Source organism: Mustela erminea, chromosome 21 (assembly GCF_009829155.1).
Source record: "Mustela erminea isolate mMusErm1 chromosome 21, mMusErm1.Pri, whole genome shotgun sequence".
NCBI lineage: Eukaryota > Metazoa > Chordata > Mammalia > Carnivora > Mustelidae > Mustela > Mustela erminea.
The window spans coordinates 26421262-26444060 of record NC_045634.1 but is presented as its reverse complement, the minus strand read 5'-3'; the positions used below and the strand labels follow the sequence as shown (position 1 = coordinate 26444060).

General features: G+C 44.8%; 2 long non-coding RNA genes across 2 annotated transcripts; one reads left to right on the top strand and one right to left on the bottom strand.

Moving 5' to 3' along the window:
- Positions 1 to 8521: 8521 nt before the first annotated feature.
- On the bottom strand, positions 8522 to 10112 carry LOC116581990. Its single transcript, XR_004282334.1, has 3 exons — positions 9745 to 10112; positions 9559 to 9667; positions 8522 to 8703 (listed from the first exon to the last, which is right to left on the bottom strand). It is a non-coding gene; the product is annotated as an uncharacterized LOC116581990 (long non-coding RNA).
- Positions 10113 to 14028: 3916 nt separating this feature from the next.
- On the top strand, positions 14029 to 20839 carry LOC116581957. Its single transcript, XR_004282315.1, has 3 exons — positions 14029 to 15928; positions 18828 to 19045; positions 19387 to 20839. It is a non-coding gene; the product is annotated as an uncharacterized LOC116581957 (long non-coding RNA).
- The last annotated feature ends 1960 nt before the right edge of the window (positions 20840 to 22799 follow it).

Below are 22799 nucleotides of genomic sequence, written 5' to 3'. Positions count from 1 at the left end.
TGTCCCTTGTCCCCAGTGGTCTGCCAACACTTGAAGACTCAACACTTGAGTGCTCCTTGTGTGCTGTGGCACCATTCTAACCAGTGGTGGTTTCACAAGAAAAAGTCCTTGCTCACGCATCAGACGTTCTATGGGGAGTCAGAGTAGGTAACATTAGGTAACTATTAGAGGGGAGTAAAGCAGAGTAACAAAATGGATGGGAAGGTAGGTGAGTCTTAATTATGGTGATTAAAGAAAGTCTTGAAGGAGGTGATCTTTGAGCTGTACCAGAGGGAAATAAGGAAGTGAGGAAAGCAAAGATTTAAGGGAAAAGAGTAAAACAAGCTTGTCGGTTTGACGAGAGAACTTGACGCTGCGGAAGGCACTAGAAAAGCATGACTCTTGAAATCCATGGTAGTAAATTCCAGAAGGGTTTATATTGAAGAGTTTATATTTGAGTTTATATTGACGACTTCTTTGAAGATCACAATATCATGCTGCATGCAAAATGTGTCATAGAGAGTCTTGGTGAAAACAGGGAGTATCAGGAGACTCTCTTAGAAGTCTTTGCCCCAGAGATATTGGTAGCTTAGACCAGGGCAGAAGCAGCGGAAATGGTGGCCAGTGGTAGGACTCTGTTTATGTCTTCAAGATCTTGCCAGTGGGAGGATTTTGGCCTAGCGATTTGAAAGCAAAGAGATGATAAGGGTGACTTTAGGTTTTTAGGCTGGAGGGGACAATTCAAGATTTCTGATTGCCTTTGGGTTTGAGATACCTGATTTCTCATGGGATGCAGCATGGAATTGAGGAAGGGGCCAGAAGCCAAACATTTGGGAATTAGCCAATGAATAAGAGTTTAAAGCCACGTGACTGAAATCACTTGTAAACAGATAAGTGCCTCTCAAATTTTAATGTACCTCAGAGTCACCTGTTTTTGCTAAGATGCAGATTCAGATTCGGTAGGTCTGGTGTGGGACCTGAGATGCTACATTCCTAACAAGCTCTTCAGCCAGGCTGATGCTGCTGGCTCAGGGACCCACGGTCTGAGGCTGGTCTGAGGCGCAACCCTGTCGTTCCAGAAGAGGGTGGGGTGGGCCCTGGGACCCTCCAGCATTTGGAAGGGGGAGCCAGCAAAGGAAACTTCCAGATCTCTCAGATAAAGCAATGGGGAGCCAGCAAAGGAAACTTCCAGATCTCTCAGATAAAGCAGAATAATGTGGCACACCACAACAGAAGTGACGCTTTTCGAGAAGGGAATGGCCATTCAAGTGCTGATCAAATAAGGTGAGGGCTGAGTTAGCCACTAGGTTGAGGGGTTTTTGGAGTTACCAGGCTCGGAATTTGGGGATGAGGAATGGCTTGGAGTGGGCTGTGAGCAGAAGGGGGCAGAAGCAGAATCAGCAGTTGCAGACAACTCATGTTTTGATGTAAAGTGGAGTGTGGACAGAGCTGAGTGTGGGTGAGCTAAGGGAGGATTTTAACTCAAGGAGACCAGGCAGCATGGTCATACACAGATTGGAATATTCCATTAGAAGGGGACAGATACATGCTGTCAAGAGAAGTGGCGTAGTGCACACGTGAAACCTGACTGGGCAGGCGAGGAGTGAACTTGGACTCGTGAAAGCTTCATCTCAGGTAGGCACAGGGACAATCCCGGTTCCTGTGTCAAGAAGGAAGATGCTGTTCTAACTCATTTATGGAAATACTTACTGTACCCTGATTACTTACAAGGCACTGTTTTAGGTCCTCGGGAATAAAACAGGGATCAAGACAGGATCCGAATCTTTGTAACCTGGGAGCTTGGGTTCTGGAAGTGAACATGTGTGAATGCAGGTAGCTCCCTAGATTTGGTATTGGGCAAAATGAGATTTTCTTTTAACAGCTGCCACTTTCCCCATGAAGGCCTGAGATGGGGAAGAGGGGAAGGGGTGTTGGAAACATCCCTGAGGACAGTGGGAGAGTGGACCGGGAAGTGCAGTCAGAACTGTGGGTCGGCTGGAGTCTTTGGTCATAACTTGTTGCCTGGATGCAAGCAAAGAGACCAAATTTCAAAATATCCCTACAGGGAGCTGGAAAAAACAGCTCCCCTGTCCTTTTTATATGCCCAGTGGGTGGCTTCCTTGGAGGGATCTGTCCCCATTCCCTTCCACCCGAAATGGAGAAGAGCCTGTCTTCAAGGAGCAGTGGGGGGAGAAGTAAGCCAGACCATCCTTCAGCCCTTCCGAATCAAGTGCTCATAGTCTGATGTCATCGAAAATCTATTTTGAGTAAAGTGTAAGTTATCTTGAAATTACCCTCACTGTGTTGCCTAACCTATACATCAATTACAGAGACCAGAGCTCCTTTATCATATCCTATATGTGAAGGCAGTACAGTACCCTGTCTGAGGATTCCAGAGACACGGATTTCTCTGGGGTCTCAGCTGGCTGGCGTGTCCTCCTTGGCCTGCAGATTGTTCAGCTGTAAGACGAGTGATTTAAGATCCAGTTATGCCAAAAACATGGTTATTATTATTCACATCCCTTAGCATTCTTAGGAAAGAGTTCTCCGGGTCACAAACCTACTAATTGTTGAGTTTATGAGATAACAGTGTTTAGTTCACGTACGCGGTAACGGGACTTTCAAACAGGGTTTTTTAAGTTTCAGAAACTAGAGTGATCTTGATGGATGTCCACACCCCATTCTAATTTTATATTTGAAAGTGTTACTTACTCAAAACTCTTTAAAACAACTCACTTTTTGAGGTCGATTTATTTTTTAAAGAAAGCATATCCCTTTGGTGAGTGGAAAATTGATAATGGATTTGACGGGATTTACTTTAAAATATAATGAAAACAGAGCAGTGTTTATTAAATTCTAGCTGTGTAGGATTGCTGTGAAAACAGCCTCAAAACTGTTCTCCCCTTTTAAGAAGTGTGATTAATGAATACTATTAGGTAAGGGTGAAGAGTCATAAGCACCAAGTCAAGTCTTTCTGTGTGATGGAATCAAAAGGATTTAAAGAGAATTTTGAGCACTTCCTTACCACCCTTCTCTGGGAAACACTTTAAGCAACAGAAGGTTAACTACTGCTGTTTCTCGACTATCAGTGTAAAACAAATACGAACAGGTCTTGAAGGCATCTGTGTACCTACGTGTATGCAGAGAGACTCCACCTCGTTATAAAGGTTTCTGTCAACACCCCCTCCCCCCCGCCGCTGCCGCCGCCAACACCAAGATATTGACCAGCATTACCCACATCAGTATTTTTTTTTAAAGATTTTATTTATTGGGGCGCCTGGGTGGCTCAGTGGGTTAAAGCCTCTGCCTTCGGCTCAGATCATGATCTCAGGGTCCTGGGATCGAGCCCCGCATTGCATCGGGCTCTCTGCTCAGTAGGGAGCCTGCTTTCCCCTCTCTCTCTGCCTGCCTCTCTACCTACTTGTGATTGCTCTCTGTCAAATAAATTTTTTAAAAAATGTATTTATTTGACACACAGAGAGTATGAGTGGGGAGGGGGCGGGGAGCAGCAGGCAGAGAGAAACGGGTAGCAGGCTCCCGCTTAGCGAGCAGCCCAACGTGGGGCTCCATCCCAGGACCCTGGGTTGACCTGAGCTGAAGGCAGACGCTTAACCACTCAATCATCTGAGCCACCTGGGTGCCCTACCTGCATCAGTATTAAAGTAACTGACGTTATCCTGACTCCCCTAGGTTTCTGGTCGCCTCATTTATTCTTAATCTCAGGACAAAAAAAACCCGCATCTCCTCCGATGCTACTCAGTGAGCTGAGAGAGCTGTCCCAGGTGGGGTTGTCCGTAGTTGCTTTTGAGCCTGGCATTACAGCCTGGGGGGAAAAAAATCCTTAAAATTTTCCATGTAACTTCCTCAGCTGCTCACTGGCTAGTGGATTCTTGATTTGGCAATCTTCACTTAAAAAAAAAAAATTCAAATTTCCTTATGAATTAGATAACACCGACATGTCCTGACCCCGAAGGCCTGAGATTTGGGGAGTTGCAGTGTGTTTTGGGCCTTGTGCGCCCACACGCACTAAAGCAGTCTTTCTCATTTTAATTGCATTAGATACAAATTTGTCCTGCCTTCTTGGATACGTCCTTCAATCCTTTTCGACATAAATGAAGATTTGAGATCTTCATCTTTTGACTTGGCACCCGGTTTATGTACGGGGACGCCCTCCCATTTTGCCCCAGCGTGGAGGGCTGCTACCTCTCTACCGGCCTCAGACTAGTTCTTTTTAAAATAAATGTGGCTGCTTTTAATGAGTTCCGTTTTTCGTTGCTTCTAAAACTGCCTGCCTAGCCCCGGAAAAGCATTTGGTCAAATTTGCGTCTAGCTTAAAAATAAATACATTCTTTTTTTTTTTTTTTTAAGATTTTATTTATTTACTTGAGAGAGAGACAGTGAGAGAGAGCATGAACGAGGAGAAGGTCAGAGAGAGAAGCAGACTCCCCATGGAGCTGGGAGCCCGATGCGGGACTCGATCCCGGGACTCCGGGATCATGACCCGAGCCGAAGGCAGTCGCCCAACCAACTGAGCCACCCAGGCGTCCATTCTAAGAGAGGATCCAGTGCTCCAGTGGCAATGTATGATTTGGGCTTTTTATTTTTTTAAGATTTTATTCATTTATTTGACAGACAGAGATCACAAGTAGACAGAGAGAAAGGCAGAGAGAGAGGAAGGGAAGCAGTCTCCCTGCCAAGCAAAGAGAGAGCCTGATGCAGGACTTGATTCCAGAACCCTGGGATCATGACCTGAGCTGAAGGCAGAGGCTTAACCCACTGAGCCACCCAGGCGCCCCAATTTTGGTTTTTTAAATATGTGGGTTTCCTCTCCTGATTCTGACTGTTCAGATGGCAGTGTTTTGTTACATTCTTGCTTTGAACAGCAAAAATGAATTATTTTGACCAGAGTCCTTTGTTTATGTAGTACATTAATTTTAGAAACTTCCCACATAGAAGCAAAGGTGTTTGGCCAGCCAGCTTGTTTGCTCTCCAAAGATTCAGGGTTTAGATCCGTGATACGGGATTGTGCCCTCAGTGGGAAGTAAGGGTTTGGATACAGACAGAAGAACCTGCTGTTAGGCTTATCGGGAATGTAGAATTAGGTAGTACTTGGCACTACCAAGCCTTGAAGACAGATTTTTACTGCACTTCCGGCCCTTCCTGAGACATGGTAAATCCCTCAACTGTCGGAAATTTCTCCCTCTGATCTTTACGGTGCATTTTGCTTTTTGGTTATAAATTTGCATTTCTCACCAACTTGAAAAAAATCAGTTCTCACAGATTAAAAAAAGAGATTATATACACTGTAGCAAAATAGTGACTGAAAAGTTACTCAGCTTTGACTACAAAATGTTTATAGTAGCTTTGGCTTTGAATTTATGATGCTTGAGTATCACACTGAAAGTTTTCTACATCTCCATCAGTTTAGTGTTATTTTGGAGAAATTCTGGCTGAATGTGAAGTGCAGTTTAGTAAAACAGACAATCTAGAACTTTCCTGACTCCACAATGGAAAAGAAACTTTCCATGCTAGTTAAGAGAGGAAAATATAGAAGGGTGTAAGTTATTTTTTCTTCTTTAAGTTTTTGTTAAAATGCATCTGAAATTAATTAGGTTTCTCTTTCCAGTGTAGATCAAATGCTTAATTATCTGGGATTGAGAGATTTTAAAACTTTTATACATTATTTTCATGTCATTTGAAAATCTGAAAACAAGACTGAGCCTTTGAAACTAACAAGAGTGAGTTTAGGATCTTGGTAAAGCATTTTTGTAAAGAAGCACTTTAAGGGTCAGAGGTGGTAGTACCTGCTTACATAACCAGTGGTTAACTCCATGAGGTGCAAAATAGTAGCTCCGGGTACTACTTTATGTGAGAGGTTAAGGTAGGGAAATTGCTGGGGTAGATTGCTTGTTTTTGTTTTTTACCAGATACGCAAATCTTTGTTTTACTCCTAACGCTCCACTGAAAACCATCCTCCTGAGGGAACAAGAACCCAATTATGCTATGAAAGAGAATGTTACCACACAATCACTGGTAAATAATTCCCAGACAGGAACTATGTGTCATTTGTCTCCTTGCTGTCCTTTTCCATTTTCCCACTGCCTTGCCTCATCCTGACCTTTGACGTTAATATGACAATTCCAGGATAATGTAGGTAGGCAGAAAGAGTAATTCGCAAAAGCATACCCTAGAACTAGAACATTCCTGTGGTGACCAGCCAACATGTCTGCCTCGCGGGGACATTATATTCCAATCCAGAGTTTCCTAAAGTGTTCAGTGGGTCCTGGAATGCTCTTCTGTCCCCCAAAGCTGGGGTATGTGGCCTGTGATACCCCTACTCTTAGAGATTCATGATAGAGGTCCTGAGAAATCTTGCCACATTTTGCCCATAATGGCTCTTTGTACTCTGAGGAAGTAGGCAGGCTTTCCAACTTTTTGAGACTACTGCCCTATTTCGGGTGAGGATGCTGTATAGGGAGTTACACCCCAGCCCCTCTTTCCCATAAGCCTCCGTATTCTTGATACCGCCGGTACCACTGTTCAAAGGCCTCAGGGACAAGGCCTTGTACCTTCTTTCTGTCTGTTAGGCAGTACTCCCCAGTCAGGTGGAGGAAGGGTTTACCTTCCTAAATGAATCTGATACAACAAATAACAATATTGTTCAAGTCAGAATTGTCCGTCAAATGTAATTGGGTTATGTAGCCCTATTAGCTCAACCTTGAAAGTATTGTGCTCAGTTTCTCGATTGGTAAAATTGGCCTAGATTTCTGAGGTACAAAGGAGCTATATAGCCTTCATGTTTGATCAGAGAAATTCCAGAAGAGACCCTTGTTAATAATCTTGTACCTGTTTCTGGGAAGAACAGGAAATATAAAGAGTAAGTTTTAATAAAGATATGAACCCAAACCATATTTTAGTATTACCATTTGAGTCAATGATGGAAGAACTGACTCTGGGGAAAATTTGGTGCTCCCAGTGGGCTCTGACATTTATTAGGATTTACTGTCGTGATACCCCTTTGGCTTTAGAAACTATAAAGATCAAGTAAACTGTTGTCCTTGGAGATTTTTATTGTTATTTCAAAGTAATATAATCTGTTTCTGTAAAATGCATTTACTGAAAAGGCAGAATTTCTTAACCAATGTCATGGTCAAAAATTTCTGTGAAAGGGTACGGAAATACTTTCTGTAGATAGAACCAAAATCTGAATTGTGTACAAGGCACAGAGCCTCTGGAGAAAAGGGGTGGTCCGTTGCCCAAGACTTACAACTCCAGGCAGTAACTGGCAGAGTTCCAAATTTACCATTTCTAGCACCGTTGAGTTGAGAGAGTAGGAAATCTTTTTGTTTCACCTTGTTATTAGTTGGGGTCTTTGGAAAGCTCAGTAGCCATGAAGAATAAGGTTAGTACATTATTCCTGGAACCAGAACCAATTCTGACTTGAACAATATTGTTATTTGTTGTATCAGATTCGTTTAGGAAGGCTTAAAACCCTTCCTCCACCTGACTGACAGAAAGAAGGTACAAGGCCTTGTCCCTAAGGCCTTTGAACAGTGGTACCAGCGGTATCAAGAATACGGAGGCTTATGGGGAAGAGGGGCTGGGGTGTAACTCCCTGTAAAGCAGTAACTGATGGGCTGGCCTCTATATACTGAGAAGCAACAGGCTTCCTGTCAGTCTCTAGAAATGGGTTTGGTAAAGCTATTTTGAGAATAGTTTGTTTATTCAGAAGCGAACAAAGTATTGAGTTCAAGGGTGGGTGATGGGCAAAAGGAAAATCTCCCTGCTCCCTTTTCACAGTCATGCTCGTTTTACATGAAGAAAGAAAGAAAGAAAAGAAAAGAATAGAAAAAAAGAAAAGGAAGAAGAAAAGAAGAAAGAAAGAAAGAAAGAAAAGAGAGAAAGAAAGAGAAAAAAAGGAAAGGAAAGAAAGAAAAGAAAGGGAGGGAGGAAGGAAAAAAGGGAAAGAGGGAAAGGAAAGGAAAAGAAAAAAGAAAAAAAAAAAGAGCAAAGCCCTTTCCCTACCACCATCATGCTGTGGAACATCATGTCAAGTTTTTTCCCAAACTGCTGAAGTGCCATAAATTCTTCTAAAACATTGAAAAAGCACCAGCTTTTTACTCCCATTGTTTCATGATAGTCTTGAATGCCGTGCTAGGTAAGAGAGCAATTCATTTGGCTGCCTCAAATTTTTTTAAGTTTTGGGGGAATCTTTGGGGAATATTTGAACCTGGGGAACACCCGAAATACCGGTATTGGGAAACCTTTCACAAAGTGCATAAAACGCACTCGCAAATCTTTGTCATGCTTTACACAGTTTTCCTTATCTTTAATAAATTATCAATCTTATAATGTTTTAAGCAGTTGTGCACTAGTGATCGTAATACTCACAGTTCAGAAAGTTTTTAACTTAGAGGCATATTTTTGTTGCAAAGAAGTAGAAGAGGGTAGCCAAGCAATCCTTAAACCTAAAGAATGCATCATTAGGGTACTATTTTGTGGGGGAAGTGGAATGGATGTATAATTTCAGGGAGAAAATAGTGTTAAACTCTTATCTGTTGATGCCTTTACATGCAGAGTGTTTATATTCCATTGACTTTGAGTAATGCTAATGGCTTTATTTTAAAATGGCGGTATGGGGCATCTGGCTGGCTCAGTCGGTCCGGCGGGAGACTGTTGAACTTGAGGTCCTGATTTCCAGCCCCACAATGAGCATAGAGCTTCCTAAATAAATAAATAATAAATAAAATGCTGATGTAGATAATATGCCAGAATTTATATTTTTTGCACACATGTAAGCTCATGACAGAACATTTTAGAGGTCAGGTTCTGTGTCTGAGAGGATACACGGTTTTTCCAAAAACATTTAGTAGATGTGAGAGCAAAACCAGAAATCATTGACAGACATAATCCATTCAGTCCATTGGCCTTGACCCCTCTCGCTTCAAATACTTCATCCCGCTTTAGCCTGAGACTTTGTGATTACCAGAATCTTCACCGGCTACCAAAGGGCCGTTCTTGATTTTCAGCATCCTACCCTCTGACCACCACCTCCTGTCATTCTGGGTCCTTCCTTTCTCTACTCTGACTCGAGCTCCCCTTCAGCACCAGGACCTCCAAAATCCTCCCGCCGAACCTTCCCACTCCCTCACCTTCTCAGGTTGGCTTTGGTCCCTTTACCTGACTCGGACTCCAGGGCCCATCACACCTCCAGTGTTCGCACACATTCTCAACTCCTTTGCTTCTTTACCCTCAACCCTGTCTACACCCAGCTCAGCCCACTTGGCTTCTGCAGCCTGGGGGGCCGGAAGGAGGTTAGCGGGGCCTCACAGACCTCCTCCAATCTGTAGCCCCCTTCTCACTCTGGGGACCCCTGTTCTGCTCTTGCTGCCCTGCAAATGTGCAGTGGCTTCCGCCCTCTACACTCACAAGTGGATTAATTCACTTCTCTTTTCACTGGCAACAACAAGGTTCATCGGAGTTCTCCAGCCGCTCTTTCTACAGAACTGAGCTCTCTTGGCCTGCCTGCCTTCCATCGCCTTCCAGGGCATGGCTCTCTGTTCTAGAAGCCCCACCCACCTGCACATGGGGACTTCGCTGCCATGGTTACGCCTTCTGGTCCAAATGACCCTCGCCTGCCCCTTCCACTGGACTTCCTACTGGCATATAATGTTGCAGCATTTCCCATCTTAAAAACAAGAAGGAAAAAATAGTGACAGCAGCAGTCCTACGTCCTCCCCCAACTCGTGTCCCATTTTCACTCACCTGTGGGGCGAAACTCCCCAAAGGGCTTGACTCTCTTCCCTTCCATTCTCTTCAGAACGGCTTTGTCTCCAGCATTCCAAGGAAACTGGCTTCGCATTGTCCACTTCAATTGTTGGTTCTCTGTCCTTATCGTTCCAAATGCCAGCACTGGACACAAATGGTCACTCTTTCTTAAAACATTTTGTCTCTTTTCACTCGGCCTCCAGGGTACAGAGTGCACTTGCTCGCGCATCCCCGCCGACCTCACACATTGTTCCAGCTCATTCTATTTTGCTGTATGTGCTCCTTCTTCCTGTCCTCCGAGGCTGGAGTGTCCCAGGCGGAGGCTTCTGAAGGACACTGATGAATGTTCCCTGCAGAATCTCAGCCTGTCTGGTGGCTTTAAACTCCTTGTGTACTTGGATGGCTCCCAAATGTGTACGATCAACCCAACCCACATCTCAGTTCGCCTAGCCCTCCGCCCTCCTGCCCTTTGCCTGTCTGATGGCCATCTCAAATGAAATACCTTAGCCCTTAGTCTTTGTACTCCCCAACCCCCATGACGTGGCCACCAGCCTGTTCTTTCCTTGTCTTTCTCTTTGTAGTAAAGGGCAGTTCCATCTTTCAGTTGCTCGGGCCAAAAATCTTAGAGTCATCCTTGGTTCCTTTAGTTCTCTTACACTCCCAGACAAATCTGTCTGCAAATCCCATCAGCGTGACCTTCAAGATATATTAAGTGGCTTGCTGCTCTGCTGATCTTTACCTCGTCTAGACCATCGTCAATCACTTCTGCCAGAACTGTTGTAATGTCTTCCCAACCAATCTTCCTGTTTCTACCCATGTCCATATGTGTATTTTCTTTTTTTTTTTTTAAAGATTTTATTTATTTATTTGACAGAGAGATCACAAGTAGACAGAGAGAGAGAGGAGGAAGCAGGCTCCCTGCTGAGCAGAGAGCCCAATGTGGGACTTGATCGCAGGACCCCGAGACCATGACTTGAGCTGGAAGAGGCTTAACCCACTGAGCCACCCAGGTGCCCCATGTGTGTATTTTCAACAAAGCCGCTAAAGAGATTCAGCAAATCAGTCTCTCCTCTGCTGAACGTCCTTCAGTGGATGCCCAAATTAGAGTAAAATCCAAAATCTTTACAGTGGCCTAAAAGGCCACATTTCATCAGGCTCTGCGTGTTGACTTCTCCTAGCACTCTCCTTCAGTTCACTCTATTCCAGCCATATCAGATTGGCCACCTTGCTGTGCCCTGAACATATCTATCACTTCAGCCACAGGGCCTTTGCACTTACTCTTCCCTCTGGCCTGCAGTGTTCTGCTCTCAAATTTCCATTTCATTTTCTCCCTCCATCACTCCACAAATACCTATTTTATGTTGTAGAATGCCCTGTGTTCCTCTACTAAAATTCTTACCCAACTCCATCCAGGTTAGAAGAAAGACCATAATCTATGACATTCTAACTAAAGAATGATTATCTATCCCAGTGGTGCCTCTAAAAGAATAAAAATATTTAAAAAATAAAATAAAAAATAAAAAAAGAACAATTATCTGACCATAGCCTTCTCGCCAGAATTTTAATATCATTAGTCCTGCTAATATGATATTAATCCAAACAAATCTTGAGTTTCTGGAAATTTGAGATTGCATACGAACACAACTCAAAAAGAACATCAGTGAAAGGAAAAAGTGTTCCAATGATGCATTATCTCCCCCTTTCCCTTTAATTTTTCTTCAGATCATATAGTTACTTGACAGTCTTCTCCCACTAAAATTTAAGCTCCTTGGGAACAGGGACCATGTCTTGCTCACAGCTATATTTTCAGTGCCTAGAACAGTGCAAACACACTATATGTCCTTAATAAATATGTTTTTGCATGAATGTCATAAAATTTTGCTAACCTAGGCCTTCTTGGAATGAAGATGATGAATGGAACCAGTACTAGTCCATATTACTGACTGATCAATGGATCTGCCAGGGATCTACTTCTCAGCGCACTAAGGGAACACTGAGGTTGTATCTTTTCTCTAAAATTAAAAACTGATGCATTTAGTTCATGTTTGGGGAGAAAACATGTTTGAAAGGAAAACACAAGAACGCTTTTGGTTCCAAAGCAAGACATAAAATACCAAGTTGAGTAGAGGAAATGAGAAATTAATTTTAATAATGCCTAATTCTTTTTTTAAAAATATTTTATTTATTTATTTGACACAGAGAGATCACAAGGAGGCAGAGAGGCAGGCAGAGAGAGAGAGAGAAAGCAGGCTCCCTGCCGAGCAGAGAGCCCAATGCAGGACTCAATCCCAGGACTCTGAGATCATGACCTGAGCCGAAGGCAGAGACTTAACCCACTGAGCCACCCAGGTGCCCAATAATGCTTAATTGTTTATCTACATACATAGCACAAGCCTGTTATAAAGGCATTACATGGACAGTCACTATCACAAAATACCAACTGTGCACTGGACAGTTGGGTCTGAATAAAGGAAGACAGAGCTCACTGAATTTTACTTGAACCTACTATGACTGCAAAAACAAATTTGTCAGATTCTGTAACAATCAAGCCATACACATAGGACTTGCTGTTTATCCCCTGGGAAAGATGAAGGGTCAACTTATTACCCTTGATTTCCTGTGTCAAATTGTAGAAAACCATCCTCTGCTATCCAGACATCAAAACTGTATTACTTCCATCAGGGAGACCCTTCCCAGATTCTGTCTTTGTCAGTATACAAATGCTCTCTTTTTCAGGGTGTTGTTCTCTGCCTAAACAAGTCGAAGACAAAACAGCAAATGTACAAGGTCATAGATAGATTAGAAAAATAATGTTCAAGATGCTACATCCCAGGAAAATACTGATTGGCCAGTCTTGTATGATTTGGGGAAAGAGCGGTATAGAAATAGCAAATATTTGGCCGGAGTGGAGGAGTTAGGGACCCACGCCAGACATGGCTAAGTTTTTCCTGGCATTCTTTACTGCTGACCTCTGGTGACCTCAAAAAAGTCTTCTCAACACACACCTTTAAGGAGCTACCATCAGTTGATTGACTTTAGCTCTGAAGATCAAACCTATTTGCTTTTGCAGTTCTAATGGACCTTTAGACATTCTTTACAGCAGGCATTCTGCTTTCTGATCGCAGTTCTAAACAGATCATTTTGTAAAAGTTCAAAACAAGTTATTTCAGCAACTAATGAGTTCCAGACTGGATTACACAGGATCCATAAAGAGAATGTACCTTTCTGTTTGCTGGATTCCCAAACTGGGTTTTTCAAACTCTTTCTTAGTTTATAGTAGAGGACCTCGGAATTTTTGGGCTACATTGAGTTGAGAAAGCAGGGACAAGTGCTTCTAGATTAGGTCCTGTGCTAAGCATATAACAGAGGCTCGTCATCAACAGATTGTAAAGGGAGGCTGTGCATGGCTTCCCCGAAGTCATTATCTGCCCTCCCAGTTGGGGCTCCAGAGACATACTATACTGCTGGTGAGGCATTCTAAAGAAGTTGGCAGCGTTCCTACTCGCTTTTCAAACACTCCACATTGTCCTTGACCTTTGTGGTGCTCGACAGTATCTCCATTTCTTGCCGTTGTCTGATTTTGCCTTCACGGAAATCGCATTCCATTTGCTTTCATGTCTAGGACCCTTTTCTTGTGTGGATTAGTCCTTCTCTGTCTCCTTAACTGGGAAAGTCACCAGATGCTGAGCCGTGGCCGTCTGTTTCTCTCCACCCTCCCTTCTCAGTCCTTACAGTTTCACCCGTCCCCTCGCAGATGGACATCACCAGCCCTTAGCCCGATAAACCAAGCCTTCTCAGTCCCATTGAGCTAGTTGATGCTCTCGGATGGCGCAGTACCAGCTCACGGCAACCCATCTTTGCTCTGACTGGCTCAGGTCCCTCCCAGTTTCCATGTCAGCTAAACTCTCCCCGTGTCACTTCCATCCACTTACCCTCCACTACAGATGTCTTGCTGCCAATGCCATGGGAGGGAGAAAAGAAAAAACAAACAAACAAACAAAAAAACAAAACAAAACAACTTCTAACCTTGAAGTCCCAGAAAGCCAATGGATTCTTTGCTCAAAGAAGGGGAGAAGCTGTGAATCGTGGAGACGGCAGTCTTTCAACAAGCTTTCTTTCTTTTCTTTCTTTTTCAAATTTTTTTAAATTTTTATTTATTTGACAGACAGAGATCACAAGCAGGCAGAGAGGCAGGCAGAGAGAGAGGAGGGGAAGCAGGCTCCCTGACAAGCAGAGAGCCCGATGCGGGGTTCGATCCCAGGACCCTGGGATCAGGACCTGAGCTGAAGGCAGAGGCTTTAACCCACTGAGCCACCCAGGTGCCCCTCAACAAGCTTTCAGACAGAGATGCATGTCTCTGTGCTGGTCATCCTGCCCTAGACAAATGTATGTTATATAGCACATTCTATTATTACATATTGGATATTACAATTTATACATTTTATATTATTTTCCTTCTTTTTAAAGTGTTGGTCTCACTTTTCTCTTTGAATATTCTTCTTACATGATCTAATGTTTCAATAAATTTGAGATTCATTTGAATTAAGACCACATGATCGGCATGACCTAATATTCGAACCTAGATAGATACGGAAAGAAGGGATTTGATGGGGCCAGCAGAACTTAGGACCATCTGAGCACACTTTATACAGATCTTTTGGGATTGCTCTGGAATCGTGGCAAAGCCTTAGAACAGCTTGGAGGGAAGGATAGGGTGAGAAATGGTTGAAAAATAGGTGGGAACTTGCTGGAGGCTCTTGTCAATCCCACCTGTCACCAAGAATGTGCATTTCCCATGTCCCCTCTGCCACGGACTAAGGGTCTGCCCTTGTGGGACAGCTGGGACTGGGGAATGTAATGAGTGTCATCCACATAGCAAGATCACTTAGCCATAGAGTCATGCTCTCCCCCAGCTTATTAGTAATAAGGCCGGCATTTCACCTGCTCCTGATTTCTCTGCTAGTTCACGCGTGTGGGGGAATACAAGGAAAGGGGCTCTTTATTCCCCTCCTAAACCTTGCACATTTAGTTAGCAATTAGTCCTCAATAAATAGTTGTTGAGTGGTTAAGGAACTTTGCCGTTGTGCAAATTCTTTCCACCCTACTTCGTTTGTCTTGGTCAGCGTAGGACCCTGTTGAATTTCAATCTGAAAAGTCACATGAGAAGCTCTGGGCCTGGGTTAGTATCTCTGGTAAGAGAGAAAAAGCCCATTGGCTGGTTTGCCAGATTTCTTGCACATATCTTGTCCCAGGGTCAGGTGAGGTATATTAGGATAGCTCTTTCCTTGAGGAACATATTGCTTTGTCCCCCTCGGTTAGTGTATTTGACCTCATCTGGCTGGGAGTGACCCCGGGATGACTTTCAGCTAGCACCTTTGAGAATGCAATTTCATTTTGGACAAGACATTCATAATCTTCTCATCTCTCCCGAGGAGAAACTAATAAACACCCAGAGACTTTGTATGGGGCAGTTATTGAAATGCTTCCTTTTTCTCTTTCAGCTTATTTTCCAGTTGTCTTTTTCTTTAGTTTTCCTATCCCTTGGAGTCCAAAAAGCTGACATGATCCAGAGGATAAAGGAGATTGACTGAAAGAGGCCCATCTACTCCCAGGGGCCTGTCCACGCAGCCTGGAATTTCCAGAACCAGGCCGATAGCAAGCCACAGGTGTGGATATAGTAAGTTAACTTACAACAACCCACCGCCCACCCAGGAATAGGAAGGATGACTCCAACACCTTTATCTCAAAAATGGTGTTGATACTTGCCAAGCCCACACTCAAAGACCCTCAAAGTAAAGGGCTGACTTGATGGGAGTTCACGCTTAGTGGGAGGTTCCTCAGCGTGTAATTTCCCATCTCACTCCTACCCTAGTTTTCTTCCTAAATTTGGAGGAAGCCACTTGTTTCTTCCTTCCGGTAACAGATGACCGATCTGTTTCTCCGATTCCCTGTTCCCAAGGGACTTAAAATTCTCAAGATGGAATTTGGGGTCCACATGTGGTCTTCACAGACGTAAAGACAGGAAGACTCACTGCCCAGGGGTCATCGAATATGTCAATTTGAAAGAGTTTGGAATGTTTCCCCACCTGAGAAAGAGGATCCCCATAAGAAAAGGATATTTACATGGTGCCCAAGCATCACCACCCGCATTGTTAACTGCCTTCAGAGGAAAACATACCAGGTCAGTGGAAAGGTCTGGCCATCAGTACCTTTTATTTATTTATTTATAAAAGATTTTATTTATTTATGTATCTGACAGAGGTCACAAATAGGCAGAGAGTCAGGCAGAGAGAGAGGGGGAAGCAGACTCCCTGCTGAGCAGAGAGCCCGATGTGGGGCTCGATCCCAGGACCCTGGGATCATGACCTGAGCCAAAGGCAGAGGCTTAACCCACTGAGCCACCCAGGAGCCCCTGGCTGTCAATACCTTAATCAAACCCATTACTAATAGTGAGACAGTTCACTGTTCCATGCCTTGTGGTATGGTGTAGTCTGAAATACCCAACATCAACTACGAATATTTTTGTCAAAATGTTAAATCTAAATCAAATCAAATGTCTCCAGAGCTAACCTCTAGAGGGAATAGAACAAGTTAAATTACAACATAAGGAAACAATCAGAAAAATCCAGAATGTGAGATAACTGGCACAGACAGTCCAAAAAGCCAGAGTTTTAGGGGGAAAGGAGTGGGGGGCAGGGAGTTGAGCACACAGGGGTAGTAGTTCTGGGAGAAAAAAGACATGTACTCAGATGTAACCTGTGAACCTTGAATGGGTCTTGGCTTGAACAAAAACAGCTATAAAAGACATCTTGGAAACAAATGGGGGAAATTTGACCCTAATTGAATATAGGATGACATCATGAAATTATCATTAATTTCCTTAGATGTGATAATGACATTATGATTCCATAGAGAATATCAGATAATCCCCACCAGCCAGGTCAGGGCCCTCCTCTTTCCAATTAGGGGAAGGCATCTGGTTTTGGACACCTAGCATCCTTGTTGGCTGGGTCCAGGCAGCTCATCGGTGTGATTCTCTATGGGGTGCCCGGATGCTGACCCGGAGCCTATCTAGAAACCGGGAATCTTTTGCAATGGCACAAGACTGGAAAAGCCCGTGGTCAAGGAACATGTTTAATGAGGAACCCGAGCTGGTACCCCGTTAGAGAACAGGGCCACCCTATTCCTCAGCGGAGCTAACTGCAACAGAGTTGAGGGGCGCTCCCAGTAGCAGATGAGTTTCTGCTCTGGTGTCAGTGACACCCCACCTCAAAAGAGGAAGGCGATAAGGAGAACTGAGCAGAAGGTTTGTAATTTGTGTTTCCCTCCTTAGGATATGTTGCAAATAGGTTTCAACCCCTAGAGACTGAAGATAACTGGGGAAAGCAGGTTCTCAGTAACAGGACAGAGCTAATGAGTCTACTGTGTTCCGCCTACAGCCTAGTTCTTTTTACAGGATGCCCTCCTTAAATGCTTCCTATGGTGGAAATTACTAGACTATTGGTGTGGCAAAGAGATGAGGGAGATTCCAGCAAAGCAACCTGACTTCAGCACGTGGACAGAGTCATGAGCCCAGTTCCTCTGTAGTCACCCCTGGCTTTGCTTCCATCCCATTTCTCAGGTTGTGGCTGCTAGTTTTCACTCTCTCGGCCCAATTCCAGTTAAAAAAATGGGTTGGCCATTCTAAGTGCAGCCCCAGGTGCGTGAGGTTGACAGCTTGTGGTCTCCTCCCTCCGTCCTTTTCTTTTTTTTTTCCTCCAGATTTTTCGGTGTGTGAACTGAACGTGTTTCTGGATAGGGCTCTTCTGGGCGGCACATTTGCTACAAGAAAGTAGTGCTGGGGGCACCAGACTTGACGTGTCGTCTCTTAGGGTCTTTAGCTGGGCTTGAGAATGAAATCAACGCAAGACAGATCTACGAGAGAAAAACTTACGGATTTCACGTGGGCGTGGGAACCCCTGTAGGAAAACGAAGACCCAAAAAAGTAGTTGGAACCCCTTGCTTTTATACCACGTTGGACCAAGAGTAGTAAAGGTGGTACATTTTGGGATGGTGTCACTTGCCACCCTTCAGGGTTACACTGTTCAGTTAAATACTCTCTCACCTTGTGAGTCTTCTGTGACTGCCTCATATGGTACTGAGGGAGCAGAGAAGGGCCACAGAGAAAAGCCCTTTCAGAGCTTATCACCCAACAGGGGACACACAGACATCTGTAGAGAAGGAGTCAGGTACACCCTCATCTGCTCACCACTCAGACCACCCAACTGGCCATGCCTTCGGCCACACTCTCTGTCCAGCTGTTTGAGTGTGTCGGAAGCCAACCTCTCCTCTCGTGGCCAGTCCCATCTCTTGCCTTGTTAACGACTGGCTTCAGGTGCCCCTCTCTCATGCCTGGCTCACCACTCCATCTGTGCCATAGCATTTTCCTCTAAGCGCACACCCTTTCATAAGTAACGGGACCCCTACCCTCCATGAGTCAGGCCTCTCTTCTCGGCCCCCTCCAGCTCTTGTCCCATTTCTGGGCTGCTTTCTTGCAGCCACAGCCCTTGGAAGACATGTGCTATGGCAGCCTCCGCTTCCTCTCTGCTTCCTCATCTCACTTTGGACCAGCTTCCATCCTCCCGACCCCACAGGGACTGCCTTTGCCACCATTTCTGGTCACCTCCAGGTTGCCGACTTCACTGGTAGCATCTTTGTATTGCTCTCATTTGATTTCCCAGCTGGGTTCAGTTCAGGTCACCACCCCCCTCCGTCTTGAAACAATTTCCTCTCACAGTTCTTGACTCGAGGCTGGTTTTCCCTCTACCTTCGGCGATGCTACCTTTCATTCTTTCTGTTTGTTCTCCCTTCTCCATTTGGCCTTCTAGCGCCCTGGGCCCTCTTCTGGTGCCTAGCTCTGTACATTCTTCCGGGCAACCCCCTCCAATCCCATGGCATTCGGCATCTCTACATGTTGATGCCTCCCAAATCTTCATCTCCAGCCCCGACGCCTGGAATTCCAAATTTGTATAACCCACTGCCTCACTGATTCATCGATTTATTGATACTACTAAGATGCATTGATCATCCATCTCTGCCAGCTTCTCTTCTAGAAGAGACAATTAACATCACACATAAGCGAATTTGGTGGTACCTCAGAAGCTGGAAAGCTCTTGGAGAAAAAACAAAGCAGAGGAGAGGGATCGTGAGCGTCAAGATGAAGGAGCTGGTGTTGCAGTTGTAAGGAGGATGGTTAGGGACGTCCTACTGAGAAGGCAACATCTGAGCAAAGACTTGAAGGAGCGGAGGAGTGAGCCATGTGGGTATCCGGGGAAAATAACATTTGAGGCTGAGGGTACAGCAAGGTTCAGCAGCTGGGGCAGGAGTGGGACTTTGTGGAGTTCTAGAACCATCAAGGAGTTTAGAAGAGCTGAGGCAAAGTGAAGGAGGGCAGGGCAGTAGGACACAAGGTCAGAGAAGAAATGGAGGGGATGGAGCCGGAACAGATCCCATGGAGCTCGGTTGGCTGTAGTAAGGACCCTGGGGGTGGGCGGGGGTTATACTGACCGAAATGAAAATCTAGTGGCAGTTTTGGGCAGAAGACTAACATAATTTGGTTAACTCTTTAAAAGATCCTTTTGTTTGATTTGTTGAGAACAGACTCTAAGGGAGTGAGGGAAAGGAAATGGAAGGCTATGTTCGCTCTGTTGGTAGCGAATGGCGTCCCGCACCCGAGCAGCAGCAGCGAAGGTGGTAAAAAGCTTCGGGTGGTGGATGTGTTTTGAAAGCAGAGCCAATAGGATGTGCTGACAGACTGGATACAGAATGTGAGAGAAAGAGAAGAGCGAAGGACGGTGCCAGTGTCTTTGGCCCGAGCTGTTGGAAGGATGAAGTTGCTATCGATTAGGATGGAGAAGACAGTGGGTTGAACACGTTTTCAGACAAAGTTGCCAGATTTGACAAATGAAAATGCAAGATGTCTAGCTAAATCTGATTTCAGCTAAACAACAGATTCTTCTTTAGTTGACGTACATCCCATGCAAGACTGTTTATGCTTACCCTAAAAAATTACTTGCTGTTCTTCTCACTTTATCTGGTAACCCTGGATTGGAGGGAATTTTGTGCTGTCAGAGGTGTGGACTAGGCAACTGGATAAATGGGCCTGGACTTCAGGGGCAGGTTCTGGCCTGGAGATTAAAATTTGGGAGCTGTCAGCATATAGGTCGCTGGAGGAATTCACTAAGGGAGTAAGCCTGGATAGAAAAAGATGGAGCTTGTAGCCCTCCGATGAGAAGGGACAGGGAAGAACCAGAGCCAGGGAGCGGGATGGAAATCAGCACATCCTAGAAGGTGTCGAAGGTTTAAGATGGCCCAAGTCCGGCTCTCGGCTTCTCCACCCCTCCCCCCCTTCCCAAATTCTGTGTTCTTCCGTCTTCTATCCCAGCTCAGGGCAGAACTGCATCCACCCGGTCACCGAGGCCAAATATCTAGGGTTTATCTTTAATTTCTCTTTCCTCCACTCTGCCTACGTTCAGTCCAACAGCAAGTTCTCCCTCCTTTGCTTCCAAGATGCCCTGAATCCATCCAGGTCTCTCCATCTCTGCTACGGCCACATCCCAGCATCCATCACGGCTCCGCTCCGCTCCCGCAAGCCTCTTGCTTCCTGCCATCATTCTTCACACGGCAGCCCGGATGACTTCATATGTGTTATGCGTGTGTGTGTAAACCTGGGGCTTCAAATCTGGCATCTTGTTAGTGTCACCACCACGATATCTAAACTCATGATGACGTCTGGGCCCTGTTCCTTCTGATTTTCCCCTGTGACCCTCTCCGGCTCGCCCACTGGGATTCAGCCCCAGTGACTGGATTATGCAGGGAGAGCAGGAGGGAGCCAAGTGTAATAGTCCCAGCAAAAAAATAGGGCTTGGCCTGAAGCAGTGGGGTCCGGGATGGGGGCGGGATTTGCAGACTCAATAGGGTTCATCTTTGACTGCTGCCTTACTTTATTTCTTTGTGGATCTTGATTTTAAATCACAGACAGTTAACTATCTGAAAGATACTGAATTTGGGGCACCTGGGTGGCTCAGTGGGTTAAAGCCTCTGCCTTCAGCTCAGATCATGATCTCATGGTTGTGGGATTGAGCCCCGTATCGGGCTCTCGGCTCAGTGGGGAGCCTGCTTCCTCCTCTCTCTCTGCCTGCCTCTCTGCCTACTTGTGATCTCTATCTGTCAAATAAATAAATAAGTTTGAAAGATACTGAATAATCCAAAAGGCAGGATTGTGAACTTCCATCTCTCAGAAATAACTGGCTTTCTGTTGGTTGTTCTAAATCTGGGCAGTGGGTCGTTGTTGTGAGCTCTTTGTCTTGTGTGTTCATTTGTTTGTGGATGCAGAAACTCTAGGAGGAAAATACAGATGTTAGAGACAAAATTCAGAGAGAATGCAGTAAACAGGCAACAATCAACGGCCCCACCCACGAGTTTCAAACCCTCTAGGTTGTCAGTGTGTAGCCTTCAAGACGTCATCCCAGCAACAACTACGTGTTATTCTGATCACTAGGAAAAAGTAGTAAAAGTTTATTTTATTTTATTATTTTTTTAAAACAAACTTTTTTTTTAATACTTAGAAAAGATTGCCACATTTGTCTAAAAGCCTACCCAAGAAACTATCATTCTGCTTGTCTCTAGGGAAGGGGACCAGAAGTCTGAAGGTCGGGAGTGGGAGATTTATTTTTACCGTACACTCTTTTATATATTTTGACTCTCGTATGGTGTTTCTGTACTATCTACTCCCATAGAACTAATTTTTGTGAAGTGACAGCTTAAAAGAGCCAGAAAAAAAATTAAACCTTATTTGTTCATGATTACTGTCATTTCAAATGCAAATTTTGAACATTTGTTCCTGAAATAGGCAAATATTTTGCAGATCGTTGAATCTGTGCCAGGTCCTTGACGTTGTAGCACTGGGCTGGGCCCCCTCCAGCCTCAATGGACGGACATCACGGGAGCCCCCCAGACTTGGGCAGATCCTGGTGCTACTATGAATTTCACTTCCTCGCCTGTCAAAGGTCGGGCCCCATGGGAGGACCTCCATAACTCCTTTCAGCTTGGACAGCCATGAATGTCTCTGTGGACTCATTTCACCGCCGGAGAAGGTATCTTCTGACCTTTCACATCGAGGCTGTGAACTTGCATCTCAAAGGCAAGCGGAGAGCATGGCTTCAGAGCTCTGCCCGTGGATCCCCACCAGCAATCTCATACCCCGGGAGCTGGTGGATTTGCTAAACGACTAAGTCTCACACGCTTGCACTTGCCAATCCACGTGGGCTGAATCTGAATACTAATTCCACCCTCAGGAGCCAACACATATGGAAAATATTAATGCTTCCTTCAAATGGAAATTTTTTTTTGAAAAAAATAAAAGGTTTTTTAAAAAGATTCTAGTTACAGTGCTACAAGAAGAAAAAAAAAAATCATGTTTCCAAATCCCCATTGAGCCATTGAGTCATCGTACCATCGGGAGTAAAGAAAAAAAAGGTTTATTTAAGGGAAGAATAAAAATCAAGTCAGGCTTTTTCCTTTGTCGGCTACAAGTCATTGGCCCTAAAAATCGGAGCACTCCATCTCCTTGAAACGTGTTACGCACGTGTTAACGCATTAGGTAACTGGTCTCCGTGTTCCCTTGGGCAGCACAAGGTCAGCCCGAGCTGGGTAGGAGGTTTGGTGTGAATCCGGTACAGATTGGGCTAGTTAAGATAAACCTCTGGATGTCCCAATCGAGAGGATTTCGGAGAGGTTGGATTAGTTGCAAACAACTTCAGGAGCTGCAGTGTTCTCTTCTGCTTGTCCCTCCCCCAGGCCCCTGGAGAAGAGCCAGGCGGGCCCCGTGGGGAGGGTGGGCCCAGAGAGAGCAGTGCAGCGCTGTGCTGGTTCCCATCAAAGCTGCAGACTGGGCTTGCTGGCTTATAAGGGAACGGGGGCAGAGACAATGAGGGTGTCTGGGAAAGGAATGTTCAAAGGGTAAAATATATTTATATGAGAACACGAATACTCAAACTATGGCTGGTGCTTTC